The sequence below is a fragment of the Phocoena phocoena genome, chromosome 4 (genome assembly GCF_963924675.1).
Source record: "Phocoena phocoena chromosome 4, mPhoPho1.1, whole genome shotgun sequence".
In the NCBI taxonomy this organism is placed as follows: domain Eukaryota; kingdom Metazoa; phylum Chordata; class Mammalia; order Artiodactyla; family Phocoenidae; genus Phocoena; species Phocoena phocoena.
This window is the reverse complement of record NC_089222.1, coordinates 200,542-228,265: the sequence shown is the minus strand read 5'-3', so window position 1 is coordinate 228,265 and position 27,724 is coordinate 200,542.

Below are 27,724 nucleotides of genomic sequence, written 5' to 3'. Positions count from 1 at the left end.
ATTTTTGGAGGATAGCTGTCATTTATAACTCTGCAGGTTTGTGAATTACAGTGCCCCTGAGCTCCTTTCTTCAACTCGTTTTCTTGTGAGCTGGGCACAAAACCGCAGGATTGCTTCAGGCCCTAATCTGTTTCCAGCAGGGCACACTGAGCCTTTGTTTAATTCCTCTTCCTGTTGGACAATGAGTGTTACATTTGCCCGTGCAGACACCTACAGCTAGTCTCTCATTGGTTCTCCCTATTCCTGTTCATCTTGCACAGAAATTGCAAGCTGTGCCAAAGAGGAGGTTAAAGGCACTGACTCTCCAAGTGGGGAGAGTGTTAGTAATGCATCTGGAATGGTGAACCCGAGGACCAGGATACGAAAACTGAGATGCATTTTAAATCGTTTCCCTATCACACGGTGGACGATACTCTGGGTTTCCCATGCATGTTTTAGCTGGAGGAAGAATCCCTTGAACCTGTAGAGTTGGGACCCATGGAATGGGTACCATGCAGTATGACTTCAAAGGGTCTGCATCTGCTCACAGAAACTCACCAAAGCTATCAGCCTGAAGTGTCCAGCCTTATGTCTCAACCAGCTCTGGGTGTAGATGTGGTCAATCCCGGTTGCATCACATGCCCTGAGTGAATTATTTAAGAATTGCTCTCTATTTCACTGTCGTTGTGTTTTGTTTTTGAAATTTATTTTGATAATGGGATTTATCGGATTTTCACTGCTGCATTTATGCCGATGTACACACGCTTGATTCTGTTACGGAGACATATATATCCATGGGTTTTAAGTTTCTTCCTAGTCAGGTATATTCCTAGGCGTTGAATATGTGGTGTTGGGTCCATTTCGTTGAAGAAGGAGTAGGTCTTGTCTATTATATATTTGGCTTATGGAAAGTTATCTGTGCTAATTTCAGTCTCTGGTTTTATGCAGCACCCCAAGGCTCCTTTCCCCATAAGCAAGCACTAGTTGGTTTTCTAAATTTGATACCCTGTTCTGTTTTGTAATTCAGTTCATGTGTAGTCAAGTTTACATTCCGTGTATTAGTGATATCTTATGATGTTTCTTTTTCTGTGTGACGTAGTTCACGTAGAATCACCATACCTGCATCCACTCACTATGCCGCTACGGGCCTGATGACACAGATTTCATTGCTGAGTGACATTGCATTGCATGTACGTGCCACAACTTCTTTATCCATTTTTTGCTTTCTGGGATATTTACCTGGTACTGTAGACGAGCTTCTTGGGAACACAGCCGTCCCAAACTTTGGGGTGGCTCTATGTTTTTGATTTTAATTTCCCTAAGGAATAGGACCATAAGTGCAATTGCCATAGGCTGTGTTGCTTTATTTCTTACGTTTTTCAGGAAACACCATACACTTCTCCAGGGTGGCTGTTGGCAATTTACATCCTGCCAATCAGCATAACAAGGCTCCCTGTTCTCCATATCCTGTCCTACCTTTCTGGATTTCACACTTTTTTCAGATGGCCCTCTTGCCCGGGGGGCAGTGAGACTTCATTGTAGTGCAGATTTCATTTACAGGCTTGCTTGGTTGGCCAAAAAGGGCGTATGCGTTTTTTCCTGAATATATTCAGGAAAAAACGCATACGCCCTTTTTGGCCAAGTGCATCATTGTCGACGTTCTGCCTCTTTTCCTATGCTTTCAGGGCAATTCCAGTCTACCCCCTGCAATCGTATTCCTGAAATTCTGCCCCGCTTTCAATTCCCCTTCGCAGGCTTGCTTCAATATATTTTTGGAGGATAGCTGTCATTTATAACTCTGCAGGTTTGTGAATTACAGTGCCCCTGAGCTCCTTTCTTCAACTCGCTTTCTTGTGAGCTGGGCAAAAAACCGCAGGATTGCTTCAGGCCCTAATCTGTTGTCAGCAGGGCACGCTGAGCCTTTGTTTAATTCCTCTTCCTGGTGGGCAATGAGCGTTACATTTGCCCGTGCAGACCCCTACATCTATTCTCTCATTGGTTCTCCCTATTCCTGTTCATCTTGCACAGAAATTGCAAGCTGTGCCAAATAGGAGGTTAAAGGCACTGACTCTCCAAGCGGGGAGAGTGTTAGTAAAGCATCTGGAATGGTGAACCCGAGGACCAGGATACGAAAACTGAGATGCATTTTAAATCGTTTCCCAATCACACGGTGGACCATACTGTGGGTTTCCCATGCATGTTTTAGCTGGAGTAAGAATCCCTTGAACCCGAAGAGTTGGGACACATGGAATAGGTACCATGCAGTATGACTTCAAAGGGTCTGCATTTGCTCACCGAAACTCACCAGTGCTATCAGCCTTGAAGTGTCCAGCCTTATGTCTCAACCAGCTCTGGGTGTAGATGTGTTGAATCCCGGTTGTATCACATGACCTGAGTGAATTATTTAAGAATTGCTCTCTATTTCACTGTCTTTGTGTTTTGTTTTCGAAATTTATTTTGATAATGGGATTTATCGGATTTTCACTGCTGCTTTTCGGCCGCTGTACACACGCTTGATTCTCTTACGGAGACATATATATCCATGGGTTTTAAGGTTCTTCCTAGTCAGGTATATTCCTAGGCGTTGAATATGTGGTGTTGGGTCCATTTCGTTGAGCAAGGAGTAGGTCTTGTCTATTACATATTTGGCTTATGGAAAGTTATCTGTGCTAATTTCAGTATCTTGTTTATGCAGCACCCCAAGGCACCTTTTCCCATAAGCAAGCACTAGTTGGTTTTCTAAATTTGAGACCCTGTTCTGTTTTGTAATTCAGTTCATGTGTAGTCAAGTTTACATTCCGTGTATGAGTGATATCTTATGATGTTTCTTTTTCTGTGTGACGTAGTTCACGTAGAATCACCGTACCTGCATCCACTCACTATGTCGCTACGGGCCTGATGACACAGATTTCATTGCTGAGTGATATTGCATTGTACGTACGTGCCACAACTTCTTTATCCATTTTTTGCTTTCTGGGATATTTACCTGATACTGTAGACGAGCTTCTTGTGAACACAGCCGTCCCAAATATTGGGGTGGCTGTCTGTTTTTGATTTTAATTTCTGTAAGCTATAGGACCATAAGTGGAAGTGCCATAGGCTGTGTTGCTTTGTTTCTTACGTGTTTCAGGAAACACCATACACTTCTCCAGGGTGGCTGCTGGCAATTTACATCCTGCCAATCAGCAAAACAAGGCTCCCTGTTCTCCATATCCTGTCCTACCTTTCTGGATTTTACACTTTTTTCAGATGGCCCTTTTGCCCCGGGGGCAGTGAGATTTCATTGTAGTGCAGATTTCCTTTACAGGCTTGCTTGGTTGGCCAAAAAGGGCGTATGAGTTTTTTCCTGAATATATTCAGGAAAAAACGCATACGCCCTTTTTGGCCAAGTGCATCATTGTCGATGTTCTGCCTCTTTTCCTATGCTTTCAGGGCAATTCCAGTCTACCCATGCAATCGTTTTCCTGAAATTCTGCCCCGCTTTCAAGTCCCCTTCGCAGGCTTACTTCAATATATTTTTGGAGGATAGCTGTCATTTATAACTCTGCAGGTTTGTGAATTACAGTGCCCCTGAGCTCCTTTCTTCAACTCGCTTTCTTGTGAGCTGGGAACAAAACCGCAGGATTGCTTCAGGCCCTAATCTGTTTCCAGCAGGGCACACTGAGCCTTTGTTTAATTCCTCTTCCTGGTGGGCAATGAGCGTTACATTTGCCCGTACAGACACCTACAGCTAGTCTCTCATTGGTTCTCCCTATTCCTCTTCATCTTGCACAGAAATTGCAAGCTGTGCCAAAGAGGAGGTTAAAGGCACTGACTCTCCAAGCGGGGAGAGTGTTAGTAAAGCATCTGGAATGTTGAACCCGAGGACCAGGATACGAAAACTGAGATGCATTTTAAATCGTTTCCCAATCACACGGTGGACGATACTCTGGGTTTCCCATGCGTGTTTTAGCTGGTGGAAGAAACCCTTGAACCTGGAGAGTTGGGACCCATGGAATGGGTACCATGCAGTAAGACTTCAAAGGGTCTGCATTTGCTCACCGAAACTCACCAATGCTATCAGCCTGAAGTGTCCAGCCTTATGTCTCAACCAGCTGTGGGTGTAGATGTGGTCAATCCCGCTTGCATCACATGCCCTGAGTGAATTATTTAAGAATTGCTCTCTATTTCACTGTCTTTGTGTTTTGTTTTCGAAATTTATTTTGATAATGGGATTTATCGGATTTTCACTGCTGCGTTTCGGCCGCTGTACACACGCTTGATTCTCTTACGGAGACATATATATCCCTGGGTTTTAAGATTCTTCCTAGTCAGGTATATACCTAGGCATTGAATATGTGGTGTTGGGTCCATTTCGTTGAGCAAGGAGTAGGTCTTGTCTATTATATATTTGGCTTATGGAAAGTTATCTGTGCTAATTTCAGTCTCTGGTTTTATGCAGCACCCCAACGCACCTTTCCCCATAAGCAAGCACTAGTTGGTTTTCTAAATTTGAGACCCTGTTCTGTTTTGTAATTCAGTTCATGTGTAGTCAACTTTACATTCCGTGTATTAGTGATATCTTATGGTGTTTCTTTTTCTGTGTGACGTAGCTCACGAAGAATCACCGTATCTGCATCCTCTCACTATGCCGCTACGGGCCTGATGACACAGATTTCATTGCTGAGTGATTTTGCCTTGTACGTACGTTGCACAAATTCTTTATCCATTTTTTGCTTTCTGGGATATTTACCTGATACTGTAGACGAGCTTCTTGTGAACACAGCCGTCCCAAATATTGGGGTGGCTGTCTGTTTTTGATTTTAATTTCCGTAAGCTATAGGACCATAAGTGGAAGTGCCATAGGCTGTGTTGCTTTGTTTCTTACGTGTTTCAGGAAACACCATACACTTCTCCAGGGTGGCTGCTGGCAATTTACATCCTGCCAATCAATATAACAAGGCTCCCTGTTCTCCATATCCTGTCCTACCTTTCTGGATTTTACACTTTTTTCAGATGGCCCTTTTGCCCGGGAGGCTGTGAGACTTCATTGTAGTGCAGATTTCCTTTACAGGCTTGCTTGGTTGGCCAAAAAGGGCGTATGCGTTTTTTCCTGAATATATTCAGGAAAAAACGCATACGCCCTTTTTGGCCAAGTGCATCATTGTCGACGTTGTGGCTCTTTTCCTATGCTTTCAGGGCAATACCAGTCTACCCGTGCAATGGTTTTCCTGAAACTCTGCCCCGCTTTCAAGTCCCCTTTGCAGGCTTACTTCTATATATTTTTGGAGGATAGCTGTCATTTATAACTCTGCAGGTTTGTAAATTACAGTGCCCCTGAGCTCCTTTCTTCAACTCGCTTTCTTGTGACCTGGGCACAAAACTGCAGGATTGCTTCAGGCCCTAATCTGTTTCCGGCAGGGCACGCTGAGCCTTTGGTTAATTCCACTTCCTGGTGGGAAATGAGCGTTACATTTGCCCGTGCATACACCTACAGCTAGTCTCTCATTGGTTCTCCCTATTCCTGTTCATCTTGCACAGAAATTGCAAGCTGTGCCAAAGAGGAGGTTAAAGGCACTGACTCTCCAAGCGGGGAGAGTGTTAGTAAAGCATCTGGAACGGTGAACCCGAGGACCAGGATACGAAAACTGAGATGCATTTTAAATCGTTTCCCAATCACACGGTGGACGATACTCTGGGTTTCCCATGCATGTTTTAGCTGGAGGAAGAATCCCTTGAACCTGGAGAGTTGGGACCCATGGAATGGGTACCATGCAGTATGACTTCAAAGGGTCTGCATTTGCTCACCGAAACTCACCAATGCTATCAGCCTGAAGTGTCCAGCCTTATGTCTCAAAAAGCTGTGGTTGTAGATGTGGTCAATCCCGGTTGCATCACATGCCCTGAGTGAATTATTTAAGAATTGCTCTCTATTTCACTGTCTTTGTGTTTTGTTTTCGAAATTTATTTTGATAATGGGATTTATCCGATTTTCACTGCTGCGTTTCGGCCGCTGTACACACGCTTGATTCTCTTACGGAGACATATATATCCATGGGTTTTAAGATTCTTCCTAGTCAGGTATATACCTAGGCGTTGAATATGTGGTGTTGGGTCCATTTCGTTGAGCAAGGAGTAGGTCTTGTCTATTACATATTTGGCTTATGGAAAGTTATCTGTACTAATTTCAGTCTCTGGTTTTATGCAGCACCCCAACACACCTTTCCCCATAAGCAAGCACTAGTTGGTTTTCTAAATTTGAGACCCTGTTCTGTTTTGTAATTCAGTTCATGTGTAGTTAAATTTACATTCTGTGTATTAGTGATATCTTATGGTGTTTCTTTTTCTGTGTGACGTAGCTCACGTAGAATCACCATATCTGCATCCACTCACTATGCCGCTACGGGCCTGATGACACAGATTTCATTGCTGAGTGATATTCCATTGTACGTACGTGCCACAAATTCTTTATCCATTTTTTGCTTTCTGGGATATTTACCTGGTACTGTAGACGAGCTTCCTGTGAACACAGCCGTCCCAAACATTGGGATGGCGGTCTGTTTTTGATTTTAATTTCCCTAAGCTATAGGACCATAAGTGGAAGTGCCATAGGCTGTGTTGCTTTATTTCTTACGTGTTGCAGGAAACACCATACACTTCTCCAGGGTGGCTGTTGGCAATTTACATCCTGCCAATCGGCATAACAAGGCTCACTGTTCTCCATATCCTGCCATACCTTTCTGGATTTTCCACTATTTTCAGATGGCCCTTTTGCAACGGGGGCAGTGAGACTTCATTGTAGTGCAGATTTCCTTTACAGGCTTGCTTGGTTGGCCAAAAAGGGCGTATGCGTTTTTTCCTGAATATATTCAGGAAAAACGCATACGCCCTTTATGGCCAAGTGCATCATTGTCGACGTTGTGCCTCTTTTCCTATGCTTTCAGGGCAATTCCAGTCTACCCCCTGCAATCGTTTTCCTGCAATTCTGCCCCGCTTTCAAGTCCCCTTCGCAGGCTTACTTCAATATATTTTTGGAGGATAGCTGTCAATTATAACTCTTCAGGTTTGTGAATTACAGTGCCCCTGAGCTCCTTTCTTCAACTCGCTTTCTTGTGAGCTGGGCACAAAACCGCAGGATGGCACAGGCCGTAATCTGTTTCCGGCAGGGCAGGCTGAGCCTTTGTTTAATTCCTCTTCCTGGTGGGCAATGAGCGTTACATTTGCCCGTGCAGACACCTACAGCTAGTCTCTCATTGGTTCTCCCTATTCCTGTTCATCTTGCACAGAAATTACAAGCTGTGCCAAACAGGAGGTTAAAGGCACTGACTCTCCAAGCGGGGAGAGAGTTAGTAAAGCATCTGGAATGGTGAACCCGAGGACCAGGATACGAAAACTGAGATGCATTTTAAATCGTTTCCCAATCACACGGTGGACGATACTCTGGGTTTCCCATGCATGTTTTAGCTGGAGGAAGAATCCCTTGAACCTGGAGAGTTGGGACCCATGGAATGGGTACCATGCAGTATGACTTCAAAGGGTCTGCATTTGCTCACCGAAACTCACCAATGCTATCAGCCTGAAGTGTCCAGCCTTATGTCTCAACCAGCTCTGGGTGTACATGTGGTCAATCCCGGTTGCATCACATGCCCTGAGTGAATTATTTAAGAATTGCTCTCTATTTCACTGTCTCTGTGTTTTGTTTTCGAAATTTATTTTGCTAATGGGATTTAGCGGATTTTCACTGCTGCGTTTCGGCCGCTGTACACACCCTTGATTCTCTTACGGAGACATATATATCCATGGGTTTTAAGATTCCTCCTAGTCAGGTATATTCCTAGGCGTTGAATATGTGGTGTTGGGTCCATTTCGTTGAGCAAGGAGTAGGTCTTGTCTATTACATATTTGGCTTATTGAAAGTTATCTGTGCTAATTTCAGTCTCTGGTTTTATGCAGCACCCCAACGCACCTTTCCCCATAAGCAAGCACTAGTTGGTTTTCTAAATTTGAGACCCTGTTCTGTTTTGTTATTCAGTTCATGTGTAGTCAAGTTTACATTCCGTGTATTAGTGATATCTTATGATGTTTCTTTTTCTGTGTGACGTAGTTCACGTAGAATCACCGTACCTGCATCCACTCACTATGCCGCTACGGGCCTGATGACACAGATTTCATTGCTGAGTGATATTGCATTGTACGTACGTGCCACAACTTCTTTATCCATTTTTTGCTTTCTGGGATATTTACCTGGTACTGTAGACGAGCTTCTTGTGTACACAGCTGTCCCAAATATTGGGGTGGCTGTCTTTTTTGATTTTAATTTCCGTAAGCTATAGGACCATAAGTGGAAGTGCCATAGGCTGTGTTGCTTTGTTTCTTACGTGTTTCAGGAAACACCATACACTTCTCCAGGGTGGCTGCTGGCAATTTACATCCTGCCAATCAGCATAACAAGGCTCCCTGTTCTCCATATCCTGTCCTACCTTTCTGGATTTTACACTTTTTTCAGATGGCCCTTTAGCCGGGGGTGGTGGGGCAGTGAGATTTCATTGTAGTGCAGATTTCCTTTACAGGCTTGCTTGGTTGGCCAAAAAGAGCGTATGCGTTTTTTCCTGAATATATTCAGGAAAAAACGCATACGCCTTTTTTGGCCAAGTGCATCATTGTCGACGTTCTGCCTCTTTTCCTATGCTTTCAGGGCAATTCCAGTCTACCACCTGCAATCGTTTTCCTGAAATTCTGCCCCACTTTCAAGTCCCCTTCGCAGGCTTACTTCAATATATTTCTGGAGGATAGCTGTCATTTATAACTGTGCAGGTTTGTGAATTACAGTGCCCTTGAGCTCCTTTCTTCAACTCGCTTTCTTGTGAGCTGGGCACAAAACCGCAGGATTGCTTCAGGCCCTAATCTGTTTCCGGCAGGGCACACTGAGCCTTTGGTTAATTCCTCTTCCTGGTGGGAAATGAGCGTTACATTTGCCCGTGCAGACACCTACAGCCAGTGTCTCATTGGTTCTCCCTATTCCTGTTCATCTTGCATAGAAATTGCAAGCTGTGCCAAACAGGAGGTTAAAGGCACTGACTCTCCAAGCGGGAAGAGTGTTAGGAAAGCGTCTGGAATGGTGAACCCGAGGACAAGGATACGAAATCTGCGATCCATATTAAATCGTTTCCCAATCTCACGGTGTACCATACTCTGTGTTTCCCATGCATGTTTTAGCTGAAGGAAGAATCCCTTGAACCTGGAGAGTTGGGACCCATGGAATGGGTACCATGCAGTATGACTTCAAAGGGTCTGCCTTTGCTCACTGAAACTCACCAATGCTATCAGCCTGAAATGTCCAGCCTTATGTCTCAACCAGCTCTGGGTGTAGATGTGGTCAATCCCGGTTGCATCACATGCCCTGAGTGAATTATTTAAGAATTGCTCTCTATTTCACTGTCTTTGTGTTTTGTTTTCGAAATTTATATTGATAATGGGATTTATTGGATTTTCACTGCTGCGTTTCGGCCGCTGTACACATGCTTGATTCTCTTACGGAGACATATATATCCATGGGTTTTAAGATTCTTCCTAGTCAGGTATATTCCTAGGCGTTGAATATGTGGTGTTGGGTCAATTTCGTTGAGCAAGGAGTAGGTCTTGTCTATTACATATTTGGCTTATGGAAAGTTATCTGTGCTAATTTCAATCTCTGGTTTTATGAAGCAACCCAACGCACCTTTCCCCATAAGCAAGCACTAGTTGGTTTTCTAAATTTGAGACCCTGTTCTGTTTTGTAATTCAGTACATGTGTAGTCAAGTTTACATTCCGTGTATTAGTGATATCTTATGATGTTTCTTTTTCTGTGTGACGTAGTCACGTAGAATCACCGTACCTGCATCCACTCACTATGCCGCAACGGGCCTGATGACACATTTCATTGCTGAGTGATATTGCATTGCACGTACGTGCCACAACTTTTTTATCCATTTTTTGCTTTCTGGGATATTTACCTGGTACTGTAGACGAGCTTCTTGGGAACACAGCCGTCCCAAACTTTGGGGTGGCTCTCTGTTTTTGATTTTAATTTCCCTAAGGAATAGGACCATAAGTGCAATTGCCATAGGCTGTGTTGCTTTATTTCTTACGTGTTTCAGGAAACACCATACAATTTTCCAGGGTGGCTGTTCACAATTTACATCCTGCCAATCAGCATAAGAAGGCTCCCTGTTCTCCATATCCTTTCCTACCTTTCTGGATTTTACACTTTTTTCAGATTGCCCTTTTGCCCGGGGGGGGGGGGGGGCAGTGAGATTTCATTGTAGTGCAGATTTCCTTTACAGGCTTGCTTGGTTGGCCAAAAAGGGCGTATGCGTTTTTTCCTGAATATATTCAGGAAAAAACGCATACGCCCTTTTTGGCCAAGTGCATCATTGTCGACCTTCTGCCTCTTTTCCTATGCTTTCAGGGCAATTCCAGTCTACCCTCTGCAATCATTTTCCTGAAATTCTTCCCTGCTTTCTAGTCCCCTTCGCAGGCTTACTTCAATATATTTTTGGAGGATAGCTGTCATTTATAACTCTGCAGGTTTGTGAATTACAGTGCCCCTGACCTCCTTTCTTCAACTCGCTTTCTTGTGAGCTGGGCACAAAACCGCAGGATTGCTTCAGGCCCTAATCTGTTTCCGGCAGGGCACGCTGAGCCTTTGGTTAATTCCTCTTCCTGGTGGGAAATGAGCGTTACATTTGCCCGTGCAGACACCTACAGCTAGTCTCTCATTGGTTCTCCCTATTCCTGTTCATCTTGCATAGAAACTGCAAGCTGTGCCAAACAGGGGGTTAAAGGCACTGACTCTCCAAGCGGGGAGAGTGTTAGGAAAGCGTCTGGAATGGTGAACCCGAGAACAAGGATACGAAAACTGAGATCCATTTTAAATCGTTTCCCAATCTCACGGTGTACCATACTCTGTGTTTCCCATGCATGTTTTAGCTGAAGGAAGAATCCCTTGAACCTGGAGAGTTGGGACCCATGGAATGGGTACCATGCAGTATGACTTCAAAGGGTCTGCCTTTGCTCACTGAAACTCACCAATGCTATCAGCCTGAAATGTCCAGCCTTATGTCTCAACCAGCTCTGGGTGTAGATGTGGTCAATCCCGGTTGCATCACATGCCCTGAGTGAATTATTTAAGAATTGCTCTCTATTTCACTGTCTTTGTGTTTTGGTTTCGAAATTTATTTTGATAATGGGATTTATCGGATTTTCACTGCTGCGTTTCGGCCGCTGTACACACGCTTGATTCTCTTACGGAGACATATATATCCATGGGTTTTAAGATTCTTCCTAGTCAGGTATATTCCTAGGCGTTGAATATGTGGTGTTGGGTCCATTTCGTTGAGCAAGGAGTAGGTCTTTTCTATTACATATTTGGCTTATGGAATGTTATCTGTGCTAATTTCAGTCTCTGGTTTTATGCAGCACCCCAACGCTCCTTTCCCCATAAGCAAGCACTAGTTGGTTTTTTAAATTTGAGACCCTGTTCTGTTTTGTAATTCAGTTCATGTGTAGTCAAGTTTACATTCCGTGTATTAGTGATATCTTATGATGTTTCTTTTTCTGTGTGACGTAGTTCACGTAGAATCACCATACCTGCATCCACTCACTATGCCGCTACGGGCCTGATGACACAGATTTCATTGCTGAGTGATATTGCATTGCACGTAAGTGCCACAACTTCTTTATCCATTTTTTGCTTTCTGGGATATTTACCTGGTACTGTAGACGAGTTTCTTGGGAACACAGCCGTCCCAAACTTTCTGGTGGCTCTCTGTTTTTGATTTTAATTTCCCTAAGGAATCGGACCATAAGTGCAATTGCCATAGGCTGTATTGCTTTATTTCTTACGTGTTTCAGGAAACACCATACACTTCTCCAGGGTGGCTGTTGGCAATTTACATCCTGCCAATCAGCAAAACAAGGCTCCCTGTTCTCCATATCCTGTCCTACCTTTCTGGATTTTACACTTTTTTCAGATGGCCCTTTTGCCCGCGGGGCAGTGAGACTTCATTATAGTGCAGATTTCTTTTACAGGATTGCTTGGTTGGCCAAAAAGGGCGTATGCGTTTTTTCCTGAACATATTCAGGAAAAAACCCATACGCCGTTGTTGGCCAAGTGCATCATTTTCGACGTTGTGCCTCTTTTCCTATGCTTTCAGGGCAATTCCAGTCTACCCCCTGCAATCGTTTTCCTGAAATTCTGCCCCGCTTTCAAGTCCCCTTCGCAGGCTTACTTCAATATATTTTTGGAGGATAGCTGTCATTTATAACTCTGCAGGTTTGTGAATTACAGTGCCCCTGAGCTCCTTTCTTCAACTCGCTTTCTTGTGAGCTGGGCACAAAACCGCAGGATTGCTTCAGGCCCTAAACTGTTTTCAGCAGGGCACGCTGAGCCTTTGTTTAATTCCTCTTCCTGGTCGGCAATGAGCGTTACATTTGCCCGTGCAGACACCTACAGCTAGTCTCTCATTGGTTCTCCCTATTCCTGTTCATCTTGCATAGAAATTGCAAGCTGTGCCAAAGAGGAGGTTAAAGGCACTGACTCTCCAAGCGGGGAGAGTGTTAGTAAAGCATCTGGAATGGTGAACCCGAGGACCAGGATACGAAAACTGAGATGCATTTTAAATCGTTTCCCAATCACACGGTGGATGATACTCTGGGTTTCCCATGCATGTTTTAGCTGGAGGAAGAATCCCTTGAACCTGGAGTGTTGGGACCCATGGAATGGGTACCATGCAGTATGACTTCAAAGGGTCTGCATTTGCTCACCGAAACTCACCAATGCTATCTGCCTGAAGTGTCCAGCCTTATGTCTCAACCAGCTCTCGGTGTAGATGTGGTCAATCCCGGTTGCATCACATGCCCTGAGTGAATTATTTAAGAATTGCTCTCTATTTCACTGTCTTTGTGTTTTGTTTTCGAAATTTATTTTGATAATGGGATTTATCGGATTTTCACTGCTGCGATTCGGCCGCTGTACCCACGCTTGATTCTCTTACAGAGACATATATATCCATGGGTTTTAAGATTCTTCCTAGTCAGGTATATTCCTAGGCGTTGAATATGTGGTGTTGAGTCCATTTCTTTGAGCAAGGAGTAGGTCTTGTCTGTTACATATTTGGCTTATGGAATGTTATCTGTGCTAATTTCAGTCTCTGGTTTTATGCAGCACCCCAAGGCACCTTTCCCCATAAGCAAGCACTAGTTGGTTTTCTAAATTTGAGACCCTGTTCTGTTTTGTAATTCAGTTCATGTGTAGTCAAGTTTACATTCCGTGTATTAGTGATATCTTATGATGTTTCTTTTTCTGTGTGACGTAGTTCACGTAGAATCACCGTACCTGCATCTACTCACTATGCCGCTACGGGCCTGATGACACAGATTTCATTGCTGAGTGATATTGCATTGTACGTACGTGCCACAACTTCTTTATCCATTGTTTGCTTTCTGGGATATTTACCTGATACTGTAGACGAGCTTCTTGAGAACACAGCCGTCCCGAATATTGGGGTGGCTGTCTGTTTTTGATTTTAATTTCCGTAAGCTATAGGACCATAAGTGGAAGTGCCATAGGCTGTGTTGCTTTGTTTCTTACGTGTTTCAGGAAACACCATACACTTCTCCAGGGTGGCTGCTGGCAATTTACATCCTGCCAATCAGCATAACAAGGCTCCCTGTTCTCCATATCCTGTCCTACCTTTCTGGATTTAACACTTTTTTCAGATGGCCCTTTTGCCCGGGGGGCAGTGAGACTTCATTGTAGTGCAGATTTCCTTTACAGGCTTGCTTGGTTGGCCAAAAAGGGCATATGCGTTTTTTCCTGAATATATTCAGGAAAAAACGCATACGCCCTTTTTGGCCAAGTGCATCATTGTCGACGTTGTGCCTCTTTTCCTATGCTTTCAGGGCAATTCCAGTCTACCCCCTGCAATCGTTTTCCTGAAATTCTGCCCCGCTTTCAAGTCCCCTTCGCAGGCTTACTTCAATATATTTTTGGAGGATAGCTGTCATTTATAACTCTGCAGGTTTTTGAATTACAGTGCCCCTGAGCTCCTTTCTTCAACTCGCTTTCTTGTGAGCTGGGCACAAAACCGCAGGATTGCTTCAGGCCCTAAACTGTTTCCAGGAGGGCACACTGAGCCTTTGTTTAATTCCTCTTCCTGGTGGGCAATGAGCGTTACATTTGCCCGTGCCGACACCTACAGCTAGTCTCTCATTGGTTCTCCCTATTCCTGTTCATCTTGCACAGAAATTGCAAGCTGTGCCAAACAGGAGGTTAAAGGCACTGACTCTCCAAGCGGGGAGAGTGTTAGTAAAGTGTCTGGAATGGTGAACACGAGGACCAGGATACGAAAACTGAAATGCATTTTAAATCATTTCCCAATCACACTGTGGACCATACTGTGGGTTTCCCATGCATGTTTTAGCTGGAGGAAGAATCCCTTGAACCTGAAGAATTGGGACCCATGGAATAGGTACCATGCAGTATGACTTCAAAGGGTCTGCATTTGCTCACCGAAACTCACCAATGCTATCAGCCTGAAGTGTCCAGCCTTATGTCTCAACCAGCTCTGGGTGTAGATGTGGTCAATCCCGGTTGCATCACATGCCCTGAGTGAATTATTTAAGAATTGCTCTCTATTTCACTGTCTTTGTGTTTTGTTTTCGAAATTTATTTTGATAATGGGATTTATCGGATTTTCACTGCTGCGTTTCGGCCTCTGTACACACGCTTGATTCTCTTACGGAGACATATATATCCATGGGTTTTAAGATTCTTCCTAGTCAGGTATATTCCTAGGCGTTGAATATGTGGTGTTGAGTCCATTTCGTTGAGCAAGGAGTAGGTCTTGTCTATTACATATTTGGCTTATGGTATGTTATCTGTGCTAATTTCAGTCTCTGGTTTTATGCAGCACCCCAAGGCACCTTTCCCCAGAAGCAAGCACTAGTTGGTTTTCTAAATTTGAGACCCTGTTCTGTTTTGTAATTCAGTTCATGTGTAGTCAAGTTTACATTCCATGTATTAGTGATATCTTATGATGTTTCTTTTTCTGTGTGACGTAGTTCACGTAGAATCACTGTACCTGCATCCACTCACTAGGCCGCTACGGGCCTGATGACAGAGATTTCATTGCTGAGTGATACTGCATTGCACGTATGTGCCACAACTTCTTTATGCATTTTTTGCTTTCTGGGATATTTACCTGGTACTGTAGACGAGCTTCTTGGGAACACAGCCGTCCCAAACTTTGGGGTGGCTCTCTGTTTTTGATTTTAATTTCCCTAAGGAATAGGACCATAAGTGCAATTGCCATAGGCTGTGTTGCTTTATTTCTTACGTGTTTCAGTAAACACCATACACTTCTCCAGGGTGGCTGTTGGCAATTTACATCCTGCCAATCAGCATAACAAGGCTCCCTGTTCTCCATATCCTGTCCTACCTTTCTGGATTTTACACTTTTTTCAGATGGCCCTTTTGCCCGGGGGGCAGTGAGACTTCATTGTAGTGCAGATTTCCTTTACAGGCTTGCTTGGTTGGCCAAAAAGGGCGTATGCGTTTTTTCCTGAATATATTCAGGAAAAAACGCATACGCCCTTTTTGGCCAAGTGCATCATTGTCGACGTTCTGCCTCTTTTCCTATGCTTTCAGGGCAATTCCAGTCTACCCCTGCAATCGTTTTCCTAAACTTCTGCCCCGCATTCAAGTCCCCTTCGCAGGCTTACTTCAATATATTTTTGGAGGATAGCTGTCATTTATAACTCTGCAGGTTTGTGAATTACAGTGCCCCTGAGCTCCTTTCTTCAACTCGCTTTCTTGTGAGCTGGGCACAAAACCGCAGGATTGCTTCAGGCCTTAATCTGTTTCCAGCAGGGCACGCTGAGCCTTTGGTTAATTCCTCTTCCTGGAGGGAAATGAGCGTTACATTTGCCCGTGCAGACACCTACAGCTAGTCTCTCATTGGTTCTCCTTATTCCTGTTCATCTTGCACAGAAATTGCAAGCTGTGCCAAACAGGAGGTTAAATCCACTGACTCTCCAAGCGGGGAGAGTGTTAGTAAAGCGTCTGGAATGGTGAACCCGAGGACCAGGATACGAAAACTGAGATGCATTTTAAATCATTTCCCAATCACACGGTGGATGATACTCTGGGTTTCCCATGCATGTTTTAGCTGGAGGAAGAATCCCTTGAACCTGGAGTGTTGGGACCCATGGAATGGGTACCATGCAGTATGACTTCAAAGGGTCTGCATTTACTCACAGAACCTCACCAATGCTATCAGCCTGAAGTGTCCAGCCTTATGTCTCAACCAGCTCTGGGTGTAGATGTGGTCAATCCCGGTTGCATCACATGCCCTGAGTGAATTATTTAAGAATTACTCTCTATTTCACTGTCTTTGTGTTTTATTTTTGAAATTTATTTTGATAATGGGATTTATCGGATTTTCACCACTGCGTTTCGGCCGATATAAACACACGCTTGATTCTCTTACAGAGACATATATATAAATGGGCTTTAAGATTCTTCCTAGTCAGGTATATTCCTAGGCGTTGAATATGTGGTGTTGGGTCCATTTCGTTGAGCAAGGAGTATGTCTTTTCTATTACATATTTGGCTTATGGAAAGTTATCTGTGCCAATTTCAGTCTCTGCTTTTATGCAGCACCCCAACGCACCTTTCCCCATAAACAAGCACTAGTTGGTTTTCTAAATTTGAGACCCTGTTCTGTTTTGTAATTCAGTTCATGTGTAGTCAAGTTTACATTCCGTGTATTAGTGATATCTTATGATGTTTCTTTTTCTGTGTGACGTAGTTCACGTAGAATCACCGTACCTGCATCCACTCACTATGCCGCTACGGGCCTGATGACACAGATTTCATTGCTGAGTGATATTGCATTGTACCTACGTGCCACAACTTCTTTATCCATTTTTTGCTTTCTGGGATATTTACCTGATACTGTAGACGAGCTTCTTGTGAACACAGCCATCCCAAATATTGGGGTGGCTGTCTGTTTTTGATTTTAATTTCCGTAAGCTACAGGACCATAAGTGGAAGTGCCATAGGCTGTGTTGCTTTGTTTCTTACGTGTTTCAGGAAACACCATACACTTCTCCAGGGTGGCTGCTGGCAATTTACATCCTGCCAATCAGCATAACAAGGCTCCCTGTTTTCCATATCCTTTTCAACCTTTCTGGACTTTACACTTTTTTCAGATGGCCCTTTTGCCCAGGGGGCAGTAAGACTTCATTGTAGTGCATATTTCCTTTAAAGGCTTGCTTGGTTGGCCAAAAAGGGCGTATGCGTTTTTTCCTGAATATATTCAGGAAAAAACGCATACGCCCTTTTTGGCCAAGTGCATCATTGTCGACGTTGTGCCTCTTTTCCTATGCTTTCAGGGCAATTCCAGTCTACGCCCTGCAATCGTTTTCCTGAAATTCTGCCCCACTTTCAAGTCCCCTTCGCAGGCTTACTTCAATATATTTTTGGAGGATAGCTGTCATTTATAACTCTGCAGGTTGGTGAATTACAGTGCCCCTGAGCTCCTTTCTTCAACTCGCTTTCTTGTGAGCTGGGCACAAAACCGCAGGATTGCTTCAGGCCCTAATCTGTTTCCGGCAGGGCACAATGAGCCTTTGGTTAATTCCTCTTCCTGGTGGGCAATGAGCATTACATTTGCCCATGCCGACACCTACAGCTTGTCTCTCATTGGTTCTCCCTATTCCTGTTCATCTTGCACAGAAATTGCAAGCTGTGCCAAAGAGGAGGTTAAAGGCACTGACTCTCCAAGCGGGGAGAGTGTTGGTAAAGCATCTGGAATGGTGAACCCGAGGACCAGGATACGAAAACTGAGATGCATTTTCAATCGTTTCCCAATCAGACGGTGGACCATACTGTGGGTTTCCCATGCATGTTTTAGCTGGAGGAAGAATCCCTTGAACCTGAAGAGTTGGGACCCATGGAATAGGTACCATGCAGTATGACTTCAAAGGGTCTGCATTTGCTCACCGAAACTCACCAATGCTATCAGCCTGAAGTGTCCAGCCTTATGTCTCAACCAGCTCTGGGTGTAGATGTGGTCAATCCCGGTTGCATCAGATGCCCTGAGTGAATTATTTAAGAATTGCTCTCTATTTCACTGTCTTTGTGTTTTGTTTTCGAAATTTATTTTGATAATGGGATTTATCGGATTTTCACTGCTGCGTTTCGGCCGATGTACACACGTTTGATTTTCTTACGGAGACATATATATCCATGGGTTTTAAGATTCTTCCTAGTCAGGTATATTCCTAGGCGTTGAATATGTGGTGTTGGGTCCATTTCGTTGAGCAAGGAGTAGGTCTTGTCTATTATATATTTGGCTTATGGAAAGTTATCTGTGCTAATTTCAGTCTCTGGTTTTATGCAGCACCCCAAGGCACCTTTCCCCATAAGCAAGCACTAGTTGGTTTTCTAAATTTGAGACCCTGTTCTGCTTTGTAATTCAGTTCATGTGTAGTCAAGTTTACATTCCGTGTATTAGTGATATCTTATGATGTTTCTTTTTCTGTGTGACGTAGTTCACGTAGAATCACCGTACCTGCATCCACTCACTATGCCGCTACGTGCCTGATGACACACATTTCATTGCTGAGTGATATTGCATTGTACGTACGTGCCACAACTTCTTTATCCATTTTTTGCTTTCTGAGATATTTACCTGATACTGTAGACGAGCTTCTTGTGAACACAGCCGTCCCAAATATTGGGGTGGCTGTCTGTTTTTGATTTTAATTTCCGTAAGCTATAGGACCATAAGTGGAAGTGCCAAAGGCTGTGTTGCTTTGTTTCTTACGTGTTTCAGGAAACACCATACACTTCTCCAGGGTGGCTGCTGGCAATTTACATCCTGCCAATCAGCATAACAAGGCTCCCTGTTCTCCATATCCTGTCCTACCTTTCTGGATTTTACACTTTTTTCAGATGGCCCTTTTGCCCGGGGGGCAGTGAGACTTCATTGTAGTGCAGATTTCCTTTACAGGCTTGCTTGGTTGGCCAAAAAGGGCGTATGCGTTTTTTCCTGAATATATTCAGGAAAAAACGCATACGCCCTTTTTGGCCAAGTGCATCATTGTCTACGTTCTGCCTCTTTTCATATGCTTTCAGGGCAATTCCAGTCTACCCCCTGCAATCGTTTTCCTGAAATTCTGCCCCGCTTTCAAGTCCCCTTCACAGGCTTACTTCAATATACTTTTGGAAGATAGCTGTCATTTATAACTCTGCAGGTTTGTGAATTACAGTGCCCCTGAGCTCCTTGCTTCAACTCGCTTTCTTGTGAGCTGGGCACAAAACCGCAGGATTGCTTCAGGCCCTAATCTGTTTCCAGCAGGGCACACTGAGCCTTTGTTTAATTCCTCTTCCTTGTGGGCAATGAGCGTTACATTTGCCCGTGCAGACACCTACAGCGAGTCTCTCATTGGTTCTCCCTATTCCTGTTCATCTTGCACAGAAATTGCAAGCTGTGGCAAACAGGAGGTTAAAGGCACTGACTCTCCAAGCGGGGAGAGTGTTAGTAAAGAATCTGGAATGGTGAACCCGAGGACCAGGATACGAAAACTGAGATGCATTTTAAATCGTTTCCCAATCACATGGTGGACGATACTCTGGGTTTCCCATACATGTTTTAGCTGGAGGAAGAATCCCTTGAACCTGGAGTGTTGGGACCCATGGAATGGGTACCATGCAGTATGACTTCAAAGGGTCTGCATTTACTCACCGAACCTCACCAGTGCTATCAGCCTGAAGTGTCCAGCCTTATGTCTCAACCAGCTCTGGGTGTAGATGTGGTCAATCCCGGTTGCATCACATACCCTGAGTGAATTATTTAAGAATTGCTCTCTATTTCACTGTCTTTGTGTTTTGTTTTTGAAATATATTTTGATAATGGGATTTATCGGATTTTCACTGCTTCGTATCGGCCGCTGTACACACGCTTGATTCTCTTACGGAGACATATATATCCATGGGTTTTAAGATTCTTCCTAGTCAGGTATATTCCTCAGCGTTGAATATGTGGTGTTGAGTCCATTTCGTTGAGCAAGGAGTAGGTCTTGTCTATTACATATTTGGCTTATGGAAAGTTATCTGTGCTAATTTCAGTCTCTGGTTTTATGCAGCACCCCAACGCACCTTTCCCCATAAGCAAGCACTAGTTGGTTTTCTAAATTTGTGACCCTGTTCTGTTTTGTAATTCAGTTCATGTGTAGTCAAGTTTACATTACGTGTATTAGTGATATCTTATGATGTTTCTTTTTCTGTGTGACGTAGTTCACGTAGAATCACCGTACCTGCAACCACTCATTATGCCGCTATGGGCCTGATGACACAGATTTCATTGCTGAGTGATATTACATTGTACGTACGTGCCACAATTTCTTTATCCATTTTTTGCTTTCTGGGATATTTACCTGATACTGTAGACGAGCTTTTGTGAACACAGCCGTCCCAAATATTGGGGTGGCTGTCTGTTTTTGATTTTAATTTCCGTAAGCTATAGGACCATAATTGGAAGTGCCATAGGCTGTGTTGCTTTGTTTCTTACGTGTTTCAGGAAACACCATACACTTCTCCAGGGTGGCTGCTGGCAATTTACATCCTGCCAATCAGCATAACAAGGCTCCCTGTTCTCCATATTCTGTCCTAACTTTCTGGATTTTACACTTTTTTCAGATGGCCCTTTTGCCCGGGGGGCAGTGAGACTTCATTGTAGTGCAGATTTCCTTTACAGGCTTGTTTGGTTGGCCAAAAAGGGCGTATGCGTTTTTTCCTGAATATATTCAGGAAAAAACGCATACGCCCTTTTTGGCCAAGTGCATCATTGTCGACGTTCTGCCTCTTTTCCTATGCTTTCAGGGCAATTCCTGTCTACCCCCTGCAATCGTTTTCCTGAAATTCTGCCCCGCTTTCAAGTCCCCTTCTCAGGCTTACTTCAATATATTTTTGGAGGATAGCTGTCATTTATAACTCTGCAGGTTTGTGAATTACAGTGCCCCTGAGCTCCTTTCTTCAACTCGCTTTCTTGTGAGCTGGGCACAAAACCGCAGGATTGCTTCAGGCCCTAATCTTTTTCCAGCAGGGCACACTGAGCCTTTGTTTAATTCCTCTTTCTGGTCGGCAATGAGTGTTACATTTGCCCGTGCAGACACCTACAGCTAGTCTCTCATTGGTTCTCCCTATTACTGTAAATATTGCACAGAAATTGCAAACTGTGCCAAACAGGACGTTAAAGGCACTGACTCTCCAAGCGGGAAGAGTGTTAGTAATGCGTCTGGAATGGTGAACCCGAGGACAAGGATACGAAAAATGAGATCCATTTTAAATCGTTTCCCAATCTCACGGTGTACCATACTCTGTGTTTCCCATGAATGTTTTAGCTGAAGGAAGAATCCCTTGAACCTGGAGAGTTGGGACTCATGGAATGGGTACCATGAAGTTTGACTTCAAAGGGTCTGCATTTGCTCACCGAAACTCACCAATGCTATCATCCTGAAGTGTCCAGCCTTATGTCTCAACCAGCTCTGGGTGTAGATGTTGTCAATCCCTGTTGAATCACATGCCCTGAGTGAATTATTTAAGAATTGCTCTCTATTTCACTGTCTTTGTGTTTTGTTTTCGAAATTTATTTTGATAATGGGATTTATCGGATTTTCACTGCTGCGTTTCGGCCACTGTACACTCGCTTGATTTTCTTACGGAGACATATATATCCATGGGTTTTAAGATTCTTCCTAGTCAGTTATATTCCTAGGCGTTGAATATGTGGTGTTGGGTCCATTTCGTTGAGCAAGGAGTAGGTCTTGTCTATTACATATTTGGCTTATGGAAAGTTATCTGTGCTAATTTCAGTCTCTGGTTTTATGCAGCACCCCAAGGCACATTTCCCCATAAGCAAGCACTAGTTGGTTTTCTAAATTTGAGACCCTGTTCTGTTTTGTAATTCAGTTCATGTGTAGTCAAGTTTACATTCCGTTTATTAGTGATATCTTATGATGTTTCTTTTTCTGTGTGACGTAGTTCACGTAGAATCACCGTACCTGCATCCACTCACTATGCCGCTACGGGCCTGATAACACAGATTTCATTGCTGAGTGATATTGCATTGTACGTACGTGCCACAACTTCTTTATCCATTTTTTGCTTTCTGGGATATTTACCTGATACTGTAGACGAGCTTCTTGTGAACACAGCCGTCCCAAATATTGGGGTGGCTGTCTGTTTTTGATTTTAATTTCCGTAAGCTATAGGACCATAAGTGGCAGTGCAATAGGCTGTGTTGCTTTGTTTCTTACGTGTTTCAGGAAACACCATACACTTCTCCAGGGTGGCTGCTGGCAATTTACATCCTGTCAATCAGCATAACCAGGCTCCCTGTTCTCCATATCCTGTCCTACCTTTCTGGATTTTACACTGTTTTCAGATGGCCCTTTTGCCCGGGGGCCAAGGAGACTTCATTGTAGTGCAGATTTCCTTTACAGGCTTGCTTGGTTGGCCAAAAAGGGCGTATGCGTTTTTTCCTGAATATATTCAGGAAAAAACGCATACGCCCTTTTTTGCCAAGTGCATCATTGTCGACGTTCTGCAACTTTTCCTATGCTTTCAGGGCAATTCCTGTCTACCCCCTGCAATGGTTTTCCTGAAACTCTGCCCCGATTTCAAGTCCCCTTTGCAGGCTTACTTCAATATATTTTTGGAGGATAGCTGTCATTTATAACTCTGCAGGTTTGTGAATTACAGTGCCCCTGAGCTCCTTTCTTCAAGTCGCTTTCTTGTGAGCTGGGCACAATACCGTAGGATTGCTTCAGGCCCTAATCTGTTTCCGGCAGGGCATGCTGAGCCTTTGGTTAATTCCTCTTCCTGGTGGGAAATGAGCGTTACATTTGCCCGTGCAGACACCTACAGCTAGTCTCTCATTGGTTCTCCCTATTCCTGTTCATCTTGCACAGAAATTGCAAGCTGTGCCAAACAGGAGGTTAAAGGCACTGACTCTCCAAGCAGGGAGAGTGTTAGTAAAGCATCTGGAATGGTGAAACCGAGGACCAGTATACGAAAACTGAGATGCATTTTAAATCATTTCCCAATCACATTGTGGACCATACTGTGGGTTACCCATGCGTGTTTTAGCTGGAGGAAGAAACCCTTGAACCTGAAGAGTTGGGACCCTTGGAATAGGTACCATGCAGTATGACTTCAAAGGGTCTGCATTTGCTCACCGAAACTCACCAATGCTATCAGCCTGAAGTGTCCAGCCTTATGTCTCAACCAGCTCTGGATGTAGATGTGGTTAATCCCGGTTGCATCACATGCCCTGAGTGAATTATTTAAGAATTGCTCTCTATTTCACTGTCTTTGTGTTTTGTTTTCGAAATTTATTTTGATAATGGGATTTATCGTATTTTCACTGCTGCGTTTCGGCCACTGTACACACGCTTGATTCTCTTACAGAGACATATATATCCATGGGTTTTAAGGTTCTTCCTAGTCAGGTATATTCCTAGGCGTTGAATATGTGGTGTTGACTCCATTTCGTTGAGCAAGGAGTAGGTCTTGTCTATTACATATTTGGCTTATGGAATGTTAACTGTGCTAATTTCAGTCTCTGGTTTTATGCAGCACCCCAAGGCACCTTTCCCCATAAGAAAGCACTAGTTGGTTTTCTAAATTTGAGACCCTGTTCTGTTTTGTAATTCAGTTCATGTGTAGTCAAGTATACATTCCGTGTATTAGTGATATCTTATGATGTTTCTTTTCCTGTGTGATGTAGTTCACGTAGAATCACCGTACCTGCATCCACTCACTATGCCGCTATGGGCCTGATGACACAGATTTCATTGCTGAGTGATATTGCATTGCACGTACGTGCCACAACTTCTTTATCCATTTTTTGCTTTCTAGGATATTTACCTGGTACTGTAGACGAGCTTCTTGGGAACACAGCCGTTCCAAATTTTGGGGTGACTCTCTGTTTTTGATTTTAATTTCCCTAAGGAATAGGACCATAAGTGCAATTGCCATAGGCTGTGTTACTTTATTTCTTACGTGTTTCAGGAAAAACCATACATTTCTCCACGGTGGCTGCTGCAATTTACATCCTGCCAATCAGCATAACAAGGCTCACTGTTCTCCATATCCTGTCCTACATTTCTGGATTTTACACTTTTTTCAGATGGCCCTTTTGCCCGGGGGGCAGTGAGATTTCATTGTAGTGCAGATTTCCTTTACAGGCTTGCTTGGTTGGCCAAAAAGGGCGTATGCATTTTTTCCTGAATATATTCAGGAAAAAACGCATACGCCCTTTTTGGCCAAGTGCATCATTGTCGACCTTGTGCCTCTTTTCCTATGCTTTCAGGGCAATTCCAGTCTACCCCCTGCAATCGTTTTCCTGAAATTCTGCCCCGCTTTCAAGTCCCCTTCACAGGCTTACTTCAATATATTTTTGGAGGATAGCTGTCATTTATAACTCTGCAGGTTTGTGAATTACAGTGCCCCTGAGCTCCTTGCTTCAACTCGCTTTCTTGTGAGCTGGGCACAAAACCGCAGGACTGCTTCAGGCCCTAATCTGTTTCCAGCAGGGCACACTGAGCCTTTGTTTAATTCCTCTTCCTGGTGGGCAATGAGCGTTACATTTGCCCGTGCAGACACCTACAGCTAGTCTCTCATTGGTTCTCCTTATTCCTGTTCATCTTGCACAGAAATTGCAAGCTGTGCCAAAGAGGAGGTTAAAGGCACTGACTCTCCAAGCGGGGAGAGTGTTAGTAAAGCATCTGGAATGGTGAACCCGAGGACCAGGATACGAAAACTGAGATGCATTTTAAATCGTTTCCCAATCACACGGTGGACGATACTCTGGGTTTCCCATGCATGTTTTAGCTGGAGGAAGAATGCCTTGAACCTGGAGAGTTGGGACCCATGGAATGGGTACCATGCAGTATGAATTCATAGGGTCTGCATTTGCTCACCAAAACTCACCAATGGTATCAGCCTGAAGTGTCCAGCCTTATGTCTCAACCAGCTCTGGGTGTAGATGTGGTCAATCCCGGTTGCATCACATGCCCTGAGTGAATTATTTAAGAATTGCTCTCTATTTCACTGTCTTTGTGTTTTGTTTTCGAAATTTATTTTGATAATGGGATTTATCGGATTTTCACTGCTGCGTTTCGGCCGCTGTACACACGCTTGATTCTCTTACGGAGACATATATATCCATGGGTTTTAAGATTCTTCCTAGTCAGGTATATTCCTAGGCGTTGAATATGTGGTGTTGAGTCCATTTCGTTGAGCAAGGAGTAGGTTTGTCTATTACATATTTGGCTTATGGAATGTTATCTGTGCTAATTTCAGTCTCTGATTTTATGCAGCACCCCAAGGCACCTTTCCCCATAAGCAAGCACTAGTTGGTTTTCTAAATTTGAGACCCTGTTCTGTTTTGTAATTCAGTTCATATGTAGTCAAGCTTACATTCCGTGTATTAGTGATATCTTATGATGTTTCTTTTTCTGTGTGACGTAGTTCACGTAGAATCACCGTACCTGCATCCACTCACTATGCCGCTACGGGCCTGAAGACACAGATTTCATTGCTGAGTGATACTGCATTGCTCGTACGTGCCACAACTTCTTTATCCATTTTTTGCTTTCTGGGATATTTACCTGGTACTGTAGACGAGCTTCTTGGGAACACAGCCGTCCCAAACTTTGGGGTGGCTCTCTGTTTTTGATTTTAATTTCCCAAAGCAATAAGACCATAAGTGCAATTGCCATAGGCTGTGTTGCTTTATTTCTTACATGTTTCAGGAAACACCATACACTTCTCCAGGGTGGCTGTTGGCAATTTACATCCTGCCAAACAGCATAACAAGTCTCCCTGTTCTCCATATCCTGTCCTACCTTTCTGGATTTTACACTTTTTTCAGATGGCCCTTTTGACCGGGGGGCAGTGAGATTACATTGTACTGCAGATTTCTTTTACAGGCTTGCTTGGTTGGCCAAAAAGGGCGTCTGCGTTTTCTCCTGAATATATTCAGGAAAAAACGCATACGCACTTTTTGGCCAAGTGCATCATTATCGACGTTGTGCCTCTTTTCCTATGCTTTCAGGGCAATTCCAGTGTACCCCCTGCAATCGTTTTGCTGAAATTCTGCCCCGCTTTCAAGTCCCCTTCGCAGGCTTATTTCAATATATTTTTGGAGGATAGCTGTCATTTATAATTCTGCAGGTTTGTGAATTACAGTGCCCCTGAGCTCCTTTCTTCAACTCGCTTTCTTGTGAGCTGGGCACAAAACCGCAGGATTGCTTCAGGCCCTAATCTTTTTCCAGCAGGGCACACTGAGCCTTTGTTTAATTCCTCTTCCTGGTGGGCAATGAGTGTTACATTTGCCCGAGCAGACACCTAAAGCTAGTCTCTCATTGGTTCTCCCTATTCCTGTTCATCTTGCACAGAGTTTGCAAGGTGTGCCAAACAGGAGGTTAAAGGCACTGACTCTCCAAGCGGGGAGAGTGTTAGTAAAGCGTCTGGAATGGTGAAGCCGAGGATAAGGATACGAAAACTGAGATCCATTTTAAATCGTTTCCCAATCACACGGTGTACCATACTCTGTGTTTCCCATGCATGTTTTAGCTGAAGGAAGAATCCCTTGAACCTGGAGAGTTGGGACCCATGGAATGGGTACCATGCAGTATGACTTCAAAGGGTCTGCATTTGCTCACCGAAACTCACCAATGCTATCAGCCTGAAGTGTCCAGCCTTATGTCTCAACCAGCTCTGGGTGTAGATGTGGTCAATCCCGGTTGCATCACATGCCCTGAGTGAATTATTTAAGAATTGCTCTCTATTTCACTGTCTTTGTGTTTTGTTTCGAAATTTATTTTGATAATGGGATTTATCGGATTTTCACTGCTGCGTTTCGGCCGCTGTACACACGCTTGATTCTCTTACGGAGACATATATATCCATGGGTTTTAAGATTCTTCCTAGTCAGGTATATTCCTAGGCGTTGAATATGTGGTGTTGGGTCCATTTCGTTGAGCAAGGAGTAGGTCTTGTCTATTACATATTTGGCTTAAGGAAAGTTATCTGTGCTAATTTCAGTCTCTGGTTTTATGCAGCACCCCAACGCACCTTTCCCCATAAGCAAGCACTAGTTGGTTTTCTAAATTTGAGACCCTGTTCTGTTTTGTAATTCAGTTCATGTGTAGTCAAGTTTACATTCCGTGTATTAGTGATATCTTATGATGTTTCTTTTTCTGTGTGACGTAGTTCACGTAGAATCACCTTACCTGCATCCACTCACTATGCCACTACGGGCCTGATGACACAGATTTCATTGCTGAGTGATATTGCATTGTACGTACGTGCCACAACTTCTTTATCCATTTTTTGCTTTCTGGGATATTTACCTGATACTGTAGACGAGCTTCTTGTGAACACAGCCGTCCCAAATATTGGGGTGGCTGTCTGTTTTTGATTTTAATTTCCGTAAGCTATAGGACCATAAGTGGAAGTGCCATAGGCTGTGTTGCTTTGTTTCTTACGTGTTTCAGGAAACACCATACACTTCTCCAGGGTGGCTGCTGGCAATTTACATCCTGCCAATCAGCATAACAAGGCTCCCTGTTCTCCATATCCTGTCCTACCTTTCTGGATTTTACACTTTTTTCAGATGGCCCTTTTGCCCGGGGGGGCAGTGAGATTTC